This window comes from Rhipicephalus microplus, unplaced genomic scaffold, assembly GCF_043290135.1.
Source record: "Rhipicephalus microplus isolate Deutch F79 unplaced genomic scaffold, USDA_Rmic scaffold_83, whole genome shotgun sequence".
Classification (NCBI taxonomy): domain Eukaryota; kingdom Metazoa; phylum Arthropoda; class Arachnida; order Ixodida; family Ixodidae; genus Rhipicephalus; species Rhipicephalus microplus.
The window spans coordinates 623,607-636,933 of record NW_027464655.1 but is presented as its reverse complement, the minus strand read 5'-3'; the positions used below and the strand labels follow the sequence as shown (position 1 = coordinate 636,933).

General features: G+C 48.6%; 1 protein-coding gene across 1 annotated transcript in view; it reads right to left on the bottom strand.

Annotated features, from left to right (window-relative positions):
* The window catches only part of LOC119159548 (COUP transcription factor 2), a 152,807-nt gene that overhangs the window by 47,887 nt on the left and 91,593 nt on the right, over window positions 1-13,327 (bottom strand). The gene's annotated exons all lie outside the window — the stretch shown is intronic.

The window sequence follows — 13,327 nt, the reverse complement described above, 5'->3', positions numbered from 1 at the left end:
CGTGTTTCAAAAAATTTCCTACTCTGCCAAAATAATGGGTTCTCTTAGCACGACTAAACCCGTTCACTCGCACGACAAGCTCCGGTCACACACAACACAGCCAGGGGGAACACCTCATGATAACGCATTAATCTCGCTAAATGTGTTGCGATCGAAGCATCAAGAGATGCCAAGCGCTACCCCCCTACAGGCGAAAGTCTGAGCCACACAAACAACAATCTCCGGCGCGCTTATGGAGGAGTGAGCAGTGCTCGCAATCGCACGCTACCACGTAGCCGTCGGCAGCCCCTCCGAATTTCTTTGAAATTCGCGAAGCGAATTTCAAAGAAATTTCAAAGAATTTCGCGAAGCGAAAGCTCAGGCGTGCTCCATTGCGCAAGGTCTGTGGAGGCGCCACCAGCGGGAAAAGTGAGGAACCGGGCGAGGTGAGAAGGGTCATCTCGGCCGAAGTAGGCTTCCATTAGAAAGGTGAAGAAAAAAATAATGATAAATAAAGCGGTGCTAGAAGAAAGCGGACTAGCCAGTCGGCGGGGCGGACGGTCCGGCGATACACCACTGCGCGGGGAGAGGCCGCAGATGCCGCATGGACCATACCGAGTGCCCGAAAATTGCACCCAGTGCACCGAACTGCAGACGGCTCCACTATGCGCGCCCTCTATCTGACGGTAAAGACAACGGTCACGAATTTCAGCAGTCTTGTGAGCCACCACCCCTCCCCACACCGCATTCTTATTTTCTTGAATACTCGAAGCATGATAAAGTTTGTACTAAAGTTAAAATCCTCTGTGCCATTGCAGAAGCTTACCGTGCTTCGAACTCTAAAACTGACTTGTATTGCGGAGCCATCTAATAAATTACGCATGTTGTCTTGATTATCACAGCAGTACTTTGCTCAAAAGGCCGCAGTATCTGGCTTGTTCATGCCGTTTTGTGCGCTTTCACAATATTTCACCTATCGCAGTTTCGTACTCGCAATAAAACAACACTATCTCGTTAGATGACGTCGTTTTTGGTGGTTTCACGACGCTACCTAGTTTAAACTAACCTAACCTAACCTAGCCTATAATGCTATATAAGGGAAAGAAGTGTATATACTTCAGGGCTCGTTTTTTCATGTTTTGACACAATAATAATGAAATATAACAGCCAATAACGCCATGGTATCCCCTATACTTTTCTTAGCATTATTGTCTGTTCGATTTCATTAATATTGTGTCAAAATACGAAAAAAACGAGCCCTTAAGCATACACTTCTTTCCCTTATTCATTAACGAGGGTCTCGTACTGGCAGACTTGGTGCTTTAGGTTGTATACAAGGAACAATATATTGGTAAGCTGCCAGTCCACGTGTTACATGACGCCACAAAGGCTCATAAAGAGTGTGCCACACTCGCCCCCATATCTACAGATGGCACTGACTGACACTCCCACGTTTAAATTACCATATATACACGATAAAGTGGTTGGGAGGATATCCGCCGTGGTAGTTCAGTGGTAGAGCATCGAACGCGTTATTCGAAGGTCGCAGGTTCAGTTCCTGCCCACGGCAAGTTATCTTTTCACCCACTTATATATATATATATATATATATATATATATATATATATATATATATATATATATATATATATATATATATATATATATATATATAATGTCAGCATTTCTCGCGGTGCGACTGCTGACAATAAATGAGTCACTTTGCATTCTTATTGATGCTGCTTAGCTTCTTCCCCTCCCCACCCCTCTTCAAGTAATCCCTCTCCATCGAAACACAAAAAAAGGAAACGCACGGTTTATGATATTGGCGTATGCACTGGAAGAATGTGGAACAATTTTGACAACCTGATATTCATTGACGTGCACACATGTAGCTATACAAGATTATGTTTGCACTTTTCCCTTTGTGGATAGGAACGTGGTACTGGTCAGGGAACGGATACCAAACCCACACGCTTGAATTCAATAATAAAGCGTCGCATCTATAGAGCTATACTTCTTCCGATGTAGTCGTTGACGAATACTTTGACACGCCTCATTGCAAGAAGAAATGCATGCATCCATACCTAAGTACATTTCAATCAAGGAACAGAACATATTACTACCACTCACAAACCGCTTTCTCTTTTTCTTTTCTTTTTATTTTCCTCTTGTAGTGCCCTTTGGCGTTTTGTTATAGGACGGATATTCGCGTGGTGATCTGGGACAATCGGGTCAGCTAGAACAAAAAGCCTCCGAGATATAAAGCTGATTTGATTTGATTGATATGTGGGGTTTAACGTCCCAAAACCGCCATATGATTATGAGAGACACCGAAGTAGAGGGCTCCGGAAATTTCGACCACCTGGAGTTTTTTAACGTGCACCCAAATAGATATGAAGCTGTGATAACACCATTTTACAAATGCGCTCAAGAGCCGCCATCTTGGACTGATAACGTTGCAGTTTATTAATCGTATTAAGTAAATAAACAGTGGTACGGTCAACTCACACGCACAAAATCACTTTGCCGGCACATTCAACGTTTCATGACGACAATCATTTCATATTGTGACATAGAAAATCTACAAAACAAACAATTACAAACAATCTACAGTGCAAGATGGCGGCGCCTATGAGTCGAAAAGAAAATCGTGCAATGTTTCGCGACTCTCCCGCTAGGGAAGGAGCGCATGCGCCGTGGCACCGTCAGAGAGGCACATTGTTTACTTTGCGCTCCAGAAGCATCGCGCACCTCCAGTGCGCCTAAGTCAGCATATATGATTCAAGATAAATAATACAGAGAGTGCCAAGGCAGCAACGGTACGGTAGCGCTGAATGCAATCTCTCAGCTCTCTTGAATCGATACGCTTGTATACTGTACACGTTTATTACTGTGAACGGAGGGTAGAGAGACAGAGAGAAATTGGGAAGAAGTGTAATGGTACAGTGAAAGGTCAAACAAAGCTAACACTACAGTGACAACACTCTTTCATTAAATCTCAGATCCGATAACATCTGCGTGCACTTCCTGATGCCAAACAGGCCCCCAATGTTAACTCATACTGTTTCGACTTGAGTTAGGATCCAGGCCCTCGTTTTCCATGGAGTCATCTCAAGCAACCACCTCAGCCATTCCATTCAGGCCACGGTCGTAAAAGGATGATGTAGTGGTAGGAGAACCCGAGCGACAAGGTTAAGGGCATGCACCGATTCCGCGCCGATGCTTGCAAACTCCGCTGCACGAAATTGCGCGCGCATGCATGCAGCAAAAAGGCGCGCGGCGCGCCTGGTGCAACTGCGTGCCTCCGTGGCCGCTCGCCGATTTCGCCCACACCGATGGCTACGTCGGGGAACCTGTCCCTCGTATCCGGATTCCACGGAGGGGGCTCTTCTTCGCCGCAGAAGTACCCCCTCCTCTTCTTCCACCAGGAAAGAGGGAAGGGAGGCGAGAACGCGCGCACGAGACGGCGGCGCCATCTTTTTTCCTTTGTGGCTGCCCGCCCCGCCCCGACCACGCCGGACACGAACGGGCTGCTGCATCTTCCTTCGAGATGCCTCTGCTGCAGTCGCAGAGGAGGCATTCCACCCGATCTCGCCCCGTCTGGTGCCCACACCCGTCCTCTCTCCCCCCTTTCACGGTTGTTTTCTAGTGTCGCCCTTTAGCGCTCCTGCCTCTGTCTCTCTCAGTCGACCAACATTTGTCCTCCCGCTGTAAGGAACCATCTGTTATTTTCATCCAGCCAGCATTTGGCGCGGTCACCCGCGCGCCATTATGAGTACCTCCAATTGCATTCGGCATGAGGAAACGGTCATCAGTAGAAACGTAAGCCAGATATCCCAGTGCTAATCGTCCCCCTCCGTTTTCACTTTTAACCAATCTCATGCTCGCTATTTCCCTGAGAAACTGCATGGTAAACTAAATCGTTACCAGTACCGTGAAAACAGCACTACATATGCAACACAATTAAGAGCGCGCTAAGGTGAACTTCATTTGAGTACCTGCTAATGTTGCATTCATGCAACGTGCTGCGAGCCTCTTCCACAGCATCGCTCCGACAAAGCACAGTCCGCAAAGTTAGGTCGCAATTTGGGCGGAGCAGAAAAGAAAGCGAAGGCAACACGGACATGCGCTTTGCTTCTTCACCTGCTGTCCCGCAAAAGCATACAGTACGGAACCTATTCTATACCCATATTTGAAGAAGATACCGCACTATAACTTCCTTCCACACCTGGATGACGAGTTCCTCCGGCAGTTCTCACTATACCATTTCGCGATTTTAGGCGCCATAAGAGCGCGACCAAACGGAGCTCTCGAAGGACACCAGACCCATTTGAACGACGAACGCATGTGCGCAAAGAAAAGTGACGGTATCAAATACCTAACAAATGCGACCACCCTCTGCAAAGCCTACATCACCATCCCCTGAGGGAAAAAAAAAGTGTATTCACTGCGAGTATAATGACGCTTAAAGTAGTACCGGCGCACGCTCGGAACTGGACTGCGCTGCTTAATGCGTTTCTTCAGCGTTTGCATATATACACGCACACGTCTTCCTTTGATATATAGTGCTCAGGAAGTTATCCGGCGGCCGTATGGTGAAGTCAGACAGCAGGAAATATCAAGGTATACCTTCAGGCACACTTATCTTCCACCTCGCAACACTTATAAGCGTAAACCTGGCTTTTACATCGAGTCGACGCGCGAGTGTTGCGAGGTGTGCCGTTGCGATTGGACGCCGAGAGACACTGCCAGCGCCGCAGGTGGTCCGTGTACCACGTTAGCTGCAGAGATGTTGTGAACGATGAGGTCGTATTCCGCGGGTTTGCAGCGTGCGCCGGAATAGTAATTTGGAGAGCCTGTATATACGCTGGCCGCCCTGCTTTGCGGCACTTGCATTATAGTTTGTCGGCGTGTCATCGCTCAATGATATCATCGCGTTACATGTGCGTGCGCACTCAGCTCATCCTTTTCTTCTATCGCATAGGCATAACCGGTGTTTAGCGAAAGCCTGTTTTGAATATCGCATTTATCTTCCGTCTCACTAAGCACGTTCATACCTGCATCGCCCTGAATGTAAACGCCGAAAGAGAAGGTGGAATTTACATGCCGCCCACACACGAGAAGGAAAACTATAAATCGATACAAATTACTCGACCGTGTTTGCTTTCGGGCATTACACGAACACAGAGACAACACGTCCCCCTCCCCCGGTGTAAGCGCGCCCACCTATGTCAAAAAACTCCGCCGCCATTGCACCAGCTTTCGCGTGTATACGTGCGCACGTAAGCGGCAACCAGTTGACATCCCGTCTTCGCCGCGTGTACACGCAGAGAAAAAGAAACAGGCATAAATCAGTAGCCAACGGCGCAGAGGTCACTTATTCACTTCAACGCGACTGGCCTTGTCTGCTCGCCGCGACTTGGGCTTCATCCGGCGAATGCCTATTTTGCATGCATACAAATTCAGATTCGAGAGGCTTACAGGCGCCTCGGAGGAGCCGCTTGCCACCGAGTCCTGGCAGCAGTTTGTGTGTCTGTGAGCTGCTCAGCATATACGACGTGACGAGGAATCCTCGGCGAGGGTTTCAAGGAAGCGACGATCACGACTTCCCCGCTCCGTGTGAAGGTTCCGCTCGTTGGGGCCCCCTTCGAGACACCAGTTCAAGCGACCCCCCTAGCCTTTGCCTTTAGTATATACACGTTCTTATACCATTTCTTCATCGTAATTTTGCGTTATCTAGCTCTTCTCGGAATCCACTCTATACTCACTCCTTGCTTGTGTTCTCCGGCGTCGTAGTACGGCACTCTTCGCTAATCGAGGCAGTTATCTCGCGCCGGCATCGAATTCGATCTACGCTTTGCGAGCATTGCGAGAGATGCAAGGAGCTGCGCGCAGTGGCTCGGCGGATGGTGGAGGCGAAAACGATCGCGATGCACTGGCGCGATGCGTTTTTGCGTGTAAGCCGGACCGCAGGAATACCGGTGCGCTATTCGGTACGGGGAAAACAAGTTTGGCTGTTTTAGGCCATGCCAACGAGACGATAATGATCGCATCGCGGGAATTAAGCAAATCGAAGCCGCTTCTCATCACTGCCTTGGTTTTTTCTCTCGAATACTGTCCACAGACGGCCTGCCAATGAGCTATAGAGCACGAAGCACGGACCGGTGGCCTTCGGAGTCAAAATGGGCATTAGGGGCATTTGGCAGACATGCCTGCGTGTGGCGATGCGTGGGACGAACTATGCAGACAGACAGCACGATGAAGATAGCCGGGTATATCTGCGTCTGCGAGAGCTGCACCGACCGCGAAACTAAGATTCAGTATAGATACATACAAATGCGTGGAGTACGAGACATAGTTTTCCACGATTATCATGCGCTTAATGAAATGGGACGCAAAAGATGTGAGAGCATGAACTAAAATACGAGTACACGCGTTATTGCCTAATATAAATGGGTGTTCACAGAGGGCAAAAAGTGCGACGGACTGCGTTAATGAGTTTGAAGAGAGAAAGTGAGAGAGGGGGACGAAGCAGGGACGGAGCTTTGTTAAGTGACTAACGCCGGTAGGCACTGCGCCGTGCTCCCGACCGGGCTGCAGAAATTAGGTGTCTTTCTCCTCTTCTAACCACTACCACCACCACCACCACTAAGGACGGCCTGAAATGTGTTTTGAAACGCAGAGAAACACGAAACACGCGCAAGCGTGGATCGGGATGTCCGACCCAGGGACAGGAAGACGTCTTTCATTGATTGATATGTGGGGTTTAAAGTCCCAAAACCACCATTTGATTATGAGAGACGCCGTAGTGGAGGGCTCCGGAAATTTCGACCACCTGGGGTTCTTTAACGTGCACCCAAATCTGAGCACACGGGCCTACAACATTTCCGCCTCCATCGGAAATGCAGCCGCCGCAGCCGGGATTCGAACCCGCGACCTGCGGGTCAGCAGCCGAGTACCTTATAGCCACTAGACCACCGCGGCGGGGCAGACGTCTTTCAACACTAGAGTCGATACTTATGGCGCCAGAGCACCGGTGTTGTCACGTCTGAAAGGAGCGCTAAAGGAGATCAGAAAACAAAGACCCGAGGCAAGCCGACGACAAAACGAGCGACTCGAGCGCGATGTGAGAACACCCATTCTTCGCACGACCGACTCGGGCGCGCAAGAGAGCAAAAAGGGCGCGCTTCCTTCCACACGAACAGCGTTTTGGGGAGCGAAGCCGCGCTATCAGGGGCCGCGCAGGCCACGTGGGGTGGGTGGGTGCGGTCGGCCGTGCGACCGCACCCGTGCTTCCAGAAGTGGCACCTCCAGTGGCACCTCTGGTTCGCCGCTGATAAAAACTCCCGCCACGGACACCACAACACAAGAACAAGAAACCAAAGGTCTAGGGCACAAGGGGTCGTCGCTTCGGTTGTCCAGAGACTTCTCGGCGCGTCGAAACGGCTGACCAGGCCATCTTCCTTCTTTCCTGCACTATGTCCTCCCTTGTCTGTGCTTGCTTTTTGCCCTTGCTTCTCTACCCGTCGTAACGAATAACTGTACAACCCTTCTCAGAGGAGCCTGCAATGAGAGTGCTTCCTCCTCGAGTCGTTTCTTCTTTGTATGCCTCGCAATCTCTCAACGAGCTCTTCACAAGCAAGAGACCCATACAGCTGGCTAGATTCTTGCACCGTTACTGCTGTGTCATTCTTGCTAACGGCTTCCCCTTCTGTGTCCGAGTCGAGTAGCCACTTTCAAACCTCTAACTTTCTTCCTTTACTTGGACCCTCTCGTTTTACGTTAGGCCACCCGTCCTTCGCGCTTCACTCGCATGCCTTACTATCCCCCACTGCAGTCTCTTAGAAACTGGCAAAAAAAAAGAAGAAAAAAAAGAACGCGAGTGAACGCCCATTTAAACGCAGCGTAAAGCATCGACCTTTCGTTCGCAGTCGTATAGTTGCCAGAAAATTTATTTTCTTCCGGGTCGCCTTCCACGTTCAAGTATAAGTCCTTCGTTGATGCGCCTGCGCGATGTATCACGTCCCACGTCGCGCAGTTGCAGTGGCCAGCGCCATAGTTCGTTAAACCCGAACAGCGCGGAATTCGGCACGGTCACCGCATACAGAAACGAGGTTAACACTCACTCGTGCACACGTATGTTGACTCCCTATAGCTCACGCTAGAAAATAAAACGAACGCCAGCGAAACACTGCCACGCACGTAAAAGGTGGGCTCAAGCTGACGTGTATACGTAAGTAGACGAGGCTACGCAATAAAGTAAGTTAAACAGCGATAACCACCGGGAAGCGCAGAGTCGCCTCCCGAGGCCGCGGCGCTAAGTCAACTGAATGGGCAAAAGACGCTTCTTGAAAAGCGGATTGCGCGCGGTAATACCTGCTTGCGCGCTCAACGCCGCCTCGCGTGTGTATACGCAACGTCGACGAGAAGCTATGCGTACCCGCAGAGCCGGATGCCCGCGCGACAGTGGCGACCCCAATAAAGACGGAACGGATTCCGCATGTGTGCGTGCGTAGGACTGGCGCACGCTGTGGCGTTCGGCCAGCGGCCGCTATAACCTACGGAGTACACGCCCCTTTGCGATGCTTATAAATAGTCATACACGGAACACAACCTATCCGCCAGTATATAGGCGCGCGCGTAAAGTATACGTTTAAGCGCACGCTGCATGGAATCTTTCCTCATCCGGCAAACCGAGTGTAAAAGGTTTGTTCGTGTACAAACGACGTCATTTAACGTGCACACAAGCGTAAGAGTGCTGGTTTAATTTCTAGTTGCGTTTGTGTGTACTCACCTCTTTCTTCCAGTTTGCATACGGGACAGTAATAAAAAAAGAGTGCAGTAAAATAGTATTGCCATCTTTAAAGATAGCTTAATTTGTTGCTTTTTAAATTTTTTTTATCCAAGCTGTTTAGCTGCCCCATTTCGCTGAATCTTTCCCGCGCCTTGTATCATTTCATATGTACAGTGCTGCTTATCATTCCTGAATGGCACTTTCCATCAGGTGTTTTAGACAACGATTCTGGCAGATTTTCGTCACCCTTCTCTGTATCGTATCGGCACGTGTGCGCTTTGATATATGCGCACAGAGCACCTTTGTTGTTATCAAAGCACACACCCCAATTTGCCGTTTTTCCAATAACCGCTGTCAATAAACAACTTTGTTCACTCTTGTGTTGCTGTCCCGCTGGGTCACTTCGGCAGCCCAGATACTAATACATTTTCTACTTTCTTTCATATTTTGTATATCAGGAACTGATACCCATCAGGGACACATAGTGTATCGTGTATAGTACCGGAAAAACGATCGTTTGCCGTAAAACATATTCAAGTTAAGGAAAGCTGTAGAACAAAAATGTTTGCTCTGTCAACGTTGCAAGCATCGCGTACTATATATACCTGCTCCGACAATGGACGAACGGATAGAAAAACTTTATTTGGGTCTATTAGGTCGCGCTAGTTTCAATTATGCCGAAGCACCGCTCCCTTTTGGGATCGGAAAACCTGTCTATACGTTACTTCGCGGGCCCGTTGCACTTCCCATAGCTGTTCTTCTAATGCGAGACGCTACAGTAACAAATCCTTCCTATACGTTGTGTCTACCAAGACGTGTACAGAACAGCACAGACAGACAAGATAGAGGCAGTAGTGTGGCCGTGAAAAGCCTTGTTCTCAAATAATAACTACTACACCCTCGACGCATGTAGCTTAACCTCCTTCAAAACGCGCAATGGTCACATGCAACGTGACGCCTTTATCGCAAATCTGACAGCGACAGGTGTCACTGAGGGTTTCGGTGAGCGCGTGCCCCAAATACGATAGTGCCCGCACAAACGTGCTGGACTCTCCGCGCATGCGCAGTCGTCGTCGCAGCAGAACGCGAGACGAGAGGTGCTGCGTCTTGGCGGAGGACCGCGGGAATCCCATTGGGAAGAGCCATATGAGCCGCGCGCACCATCCGTCTTACTTAAAGGCCAACGCAGCGGTCTCTGTCAAAAAACCGGCCAAACTTCCTGCATGCGGCCGAGCCCCACCGCGCTTTCGCGCGTCGTCCTCAAGGCAGAAAGAAATACCGATAAGGCAAAATAAAACAAACAAAAAACATGAAAGCGCTGAGATAAGCAGAGACACACGAAGGACGGGCTTCCACCGTATATAAGGCGCATCCATGGAGCGGTCAAGCCTGCGCCATTTCGCCCGGCTCCGCATCCTACGCACGATGTTCGACGGTCATCCGCATTTGCTAGCTCATCCGTTTGGCCCGTTCTTGCGGCCAAGCCCTGTGCTCTAATCCCTCTCGGACGGCATAATTGCTTTAATTTGTCAAACGCACAAACAGAGACACGCGGGCACGTCACGCAAGTTGACAAATAAAGATTCGCGCTGCGGGCTCCACCTGCTGACTCGCAGCGCTAATTGCACATAACTCTGTTGGTTGTTGGCGTTGCAAATGGGGCATTTTTTGGAAAATTGCATCATTTAGAGATGTAGCCTGATTCGTGAGAGATCTCTTCTCAAGATGCTATGCGGGAACACTTGAACAGCTATATAGCAACATCAACTCGCAGTTTTTCTTTTACTTTTCATACAAGACGGAGAATGATACGACTGACCTCGTGAACAACCCAGTAAGGCGTGGGTGAGTAGAATGGCGGACATCATGCAGACTAAATGCGCACGTGGACCTAATCCTGCACATTGCACCGACAGTAACACACTTAAGTGACAAATGCCGTCTTGCACATGCTTGTACGGAAAGCATGTAAGCGGAACAGCTGATTTTTCGCCTCAATATATGTTCGTTCTTGCATAACGGAGTACTCGTTGCGATGCATTTGTTAAGTATATGTATCACATTAGAAGAATCGCCAGGCTGTTTCCGTATCCTTCGTTCGCAAGGCCGATAATTTTTCATTCGAAAGCCATACATTTCGAAGACTGGGCAGTATGCGGGCGATTCGCGTGCAAATGGAGATGAAGGGATTCGAGTCAGGTCATCTTGAACTGTTGAGTCTGGTTACGCTTTTGTCTGCAAAAAGAATGGATGCATCTGTCAATATCCCTTCACCAATGCAATTAACTAAGCGTTTCGGTCGGCTTCCTCTTATAAATATACCATGTTCTCCGTTTGATAGAGCAAGACGACGACGAAGTGCCACCGTGGTAGAATGCCGAATGTTCATACATTTTTAAGGTACAGTGTGGCCAATCCCCCTTGTGGGTATGAGCCAAGATCTTCTAGGCGACAAGACAAGTTCCATGGTTTTTTTTTTGTGTGTGAACGATTTTCATTTCACCTGTCAAGCGCTGTCTCCTGCTGGTGTGCGATGGAAGTAGAGCTCTACGCAAGACTCCCAGACAGCGGAGTGACCACGGGCGTTGCTTCGAGGAAGCGCTACAGCTCGAAGAGCGGCACTGACAGCGATGACACAGTATACTGCTACGTCAGCAGTCATAAATCCGGGTACGACACTTTCGAGCTTGTGAGGAGCCGCAAGAGAAAGAGGCGATTTCTGAGCACGTCACCCGATTTGAGTGGGTCCACCATGCGATCCTCGCGGACCCATCCTCTTCATGCCAGCTCTTGCTAGTGACATGAGACGCCTCAACCAGCAATCCGTGTCTGTATAGCTAGAGGCACTCTTGTTGAACGAAGTAATGCAAGTCAGATGGAATAGCCGCAATAACATCTTAGCGATTGAAATTAATCATGTGATTTCGCTAGACAGATTGCGTGAACTTAGGGAACTTAATGGTATGGAAGTCGACTCTCATACACCGTTGGGCAAAGAAGTGAGCACTGGGGTATTATATATGATGTTGACGAAGCCATTACTAACTCGGACCGACCAGTCTTCCATTTTAGGGCTGGAAGTGCATGAAGTTAGGTCAGAAAAGTCATGTGTGCGCGAACCCTACCGTCTGTTCCCGATGCACTGATATGTGGGGTTTAACGCACCAAAACCACCATATGATTATGAGAGACGCCGTAGTGGAGGGCTCCGGAAATTTCGACCACCTGGGGTTCTTTAACGTGCACCCAAATCTGAGCACACGGGCCTACAACATTTCCGCCTCCATCGGAAATGTTGTAGAAATAATTACGCGGATGAAACACTAGAAAACTTATTGATTGAACTGCCTAAACTACGCGACAAGGATCGGAGTGGTGAAGTCAAGCGACTCAATGTATATATATATATATATATATATATATATATATATATATATATATATATATATATATATATATATATATATATATATATATATATATATATATATATAGTGGAAGTAATAATTCAATGGGCCAGTTAGTCTTTGTGAAGGTATGGATTTCCAAACTTCGAAGTTTGGAAATTCATGTCAGTATAATTCATCCTCTGATGAAGGGAGGACCCCTCCAGAAACTGTTGGGAAATAAATATATTTATCCTTTTTGACAACGCTCCCGTTGTGCCATATCCCATACACACACACACACACACACACACACACACACACACACACACACACACACACACACACACACACATATATATATATATATATATATATATATATATATATATATATATATATATATATATATATATATATATATATATATATATATATACGGTGAGTGACGGCGACGCCGACGGCGCAATTCAGCGGAAAATGCCCGTGTAACTGCTATCGCAATAAAAGAAGAAACAAACAAGAAAACTGCTGCAGTGGATACGCAGAGTACTACACTTTAACACGCCGAGTCGATTACTGATAAACTCCGAGACGTTCCCGCTGTTCCCCGGCGCCTGCAACACGCGCTCGCAACACCCGAGCAACTTGGGGAAGCCGAGTGCGCTGTTCTCAACAACACCCGAACGCACACTCCACCACACGCCCCTCCCCTTCTTCGTCTCGTTGCCGGCTGGAGGTTGTTTTGCTCCGCGCGTTTCCGAGAACGCCGAGTTTTCGGGCATCGCACAAGTGGCGGCGAGTGCCCCCTTCACCACCGCAGCCTCTGCCACAGACACCAGCGCAGTTTGCACGATGAAAGGGAACTTTCAAGAGACGGCTGACACGCAGACAAGAACGACAAGGGGAGGCGTGCAGCGAAGTCTCGATAGATAAAAAAAAAAGAACGAGGACTATGTGAAAGAGCAGTCGAGGAGGCAGCCATAGGAAGAGGGTATAAGTGAACATCTACAGAAGCGGACGCAGTATACGTACGTGGAACAATAAACGCGGTAAACGAAGAGAGCGGAAGTAAAAGCAGCCACTAAACTTCATGCGCAAGGCGAGGCGGGCAGTTTCGTAAAGTAAATAACACGGGAAGACAGCCAGTTCACAGTTGGGGTGC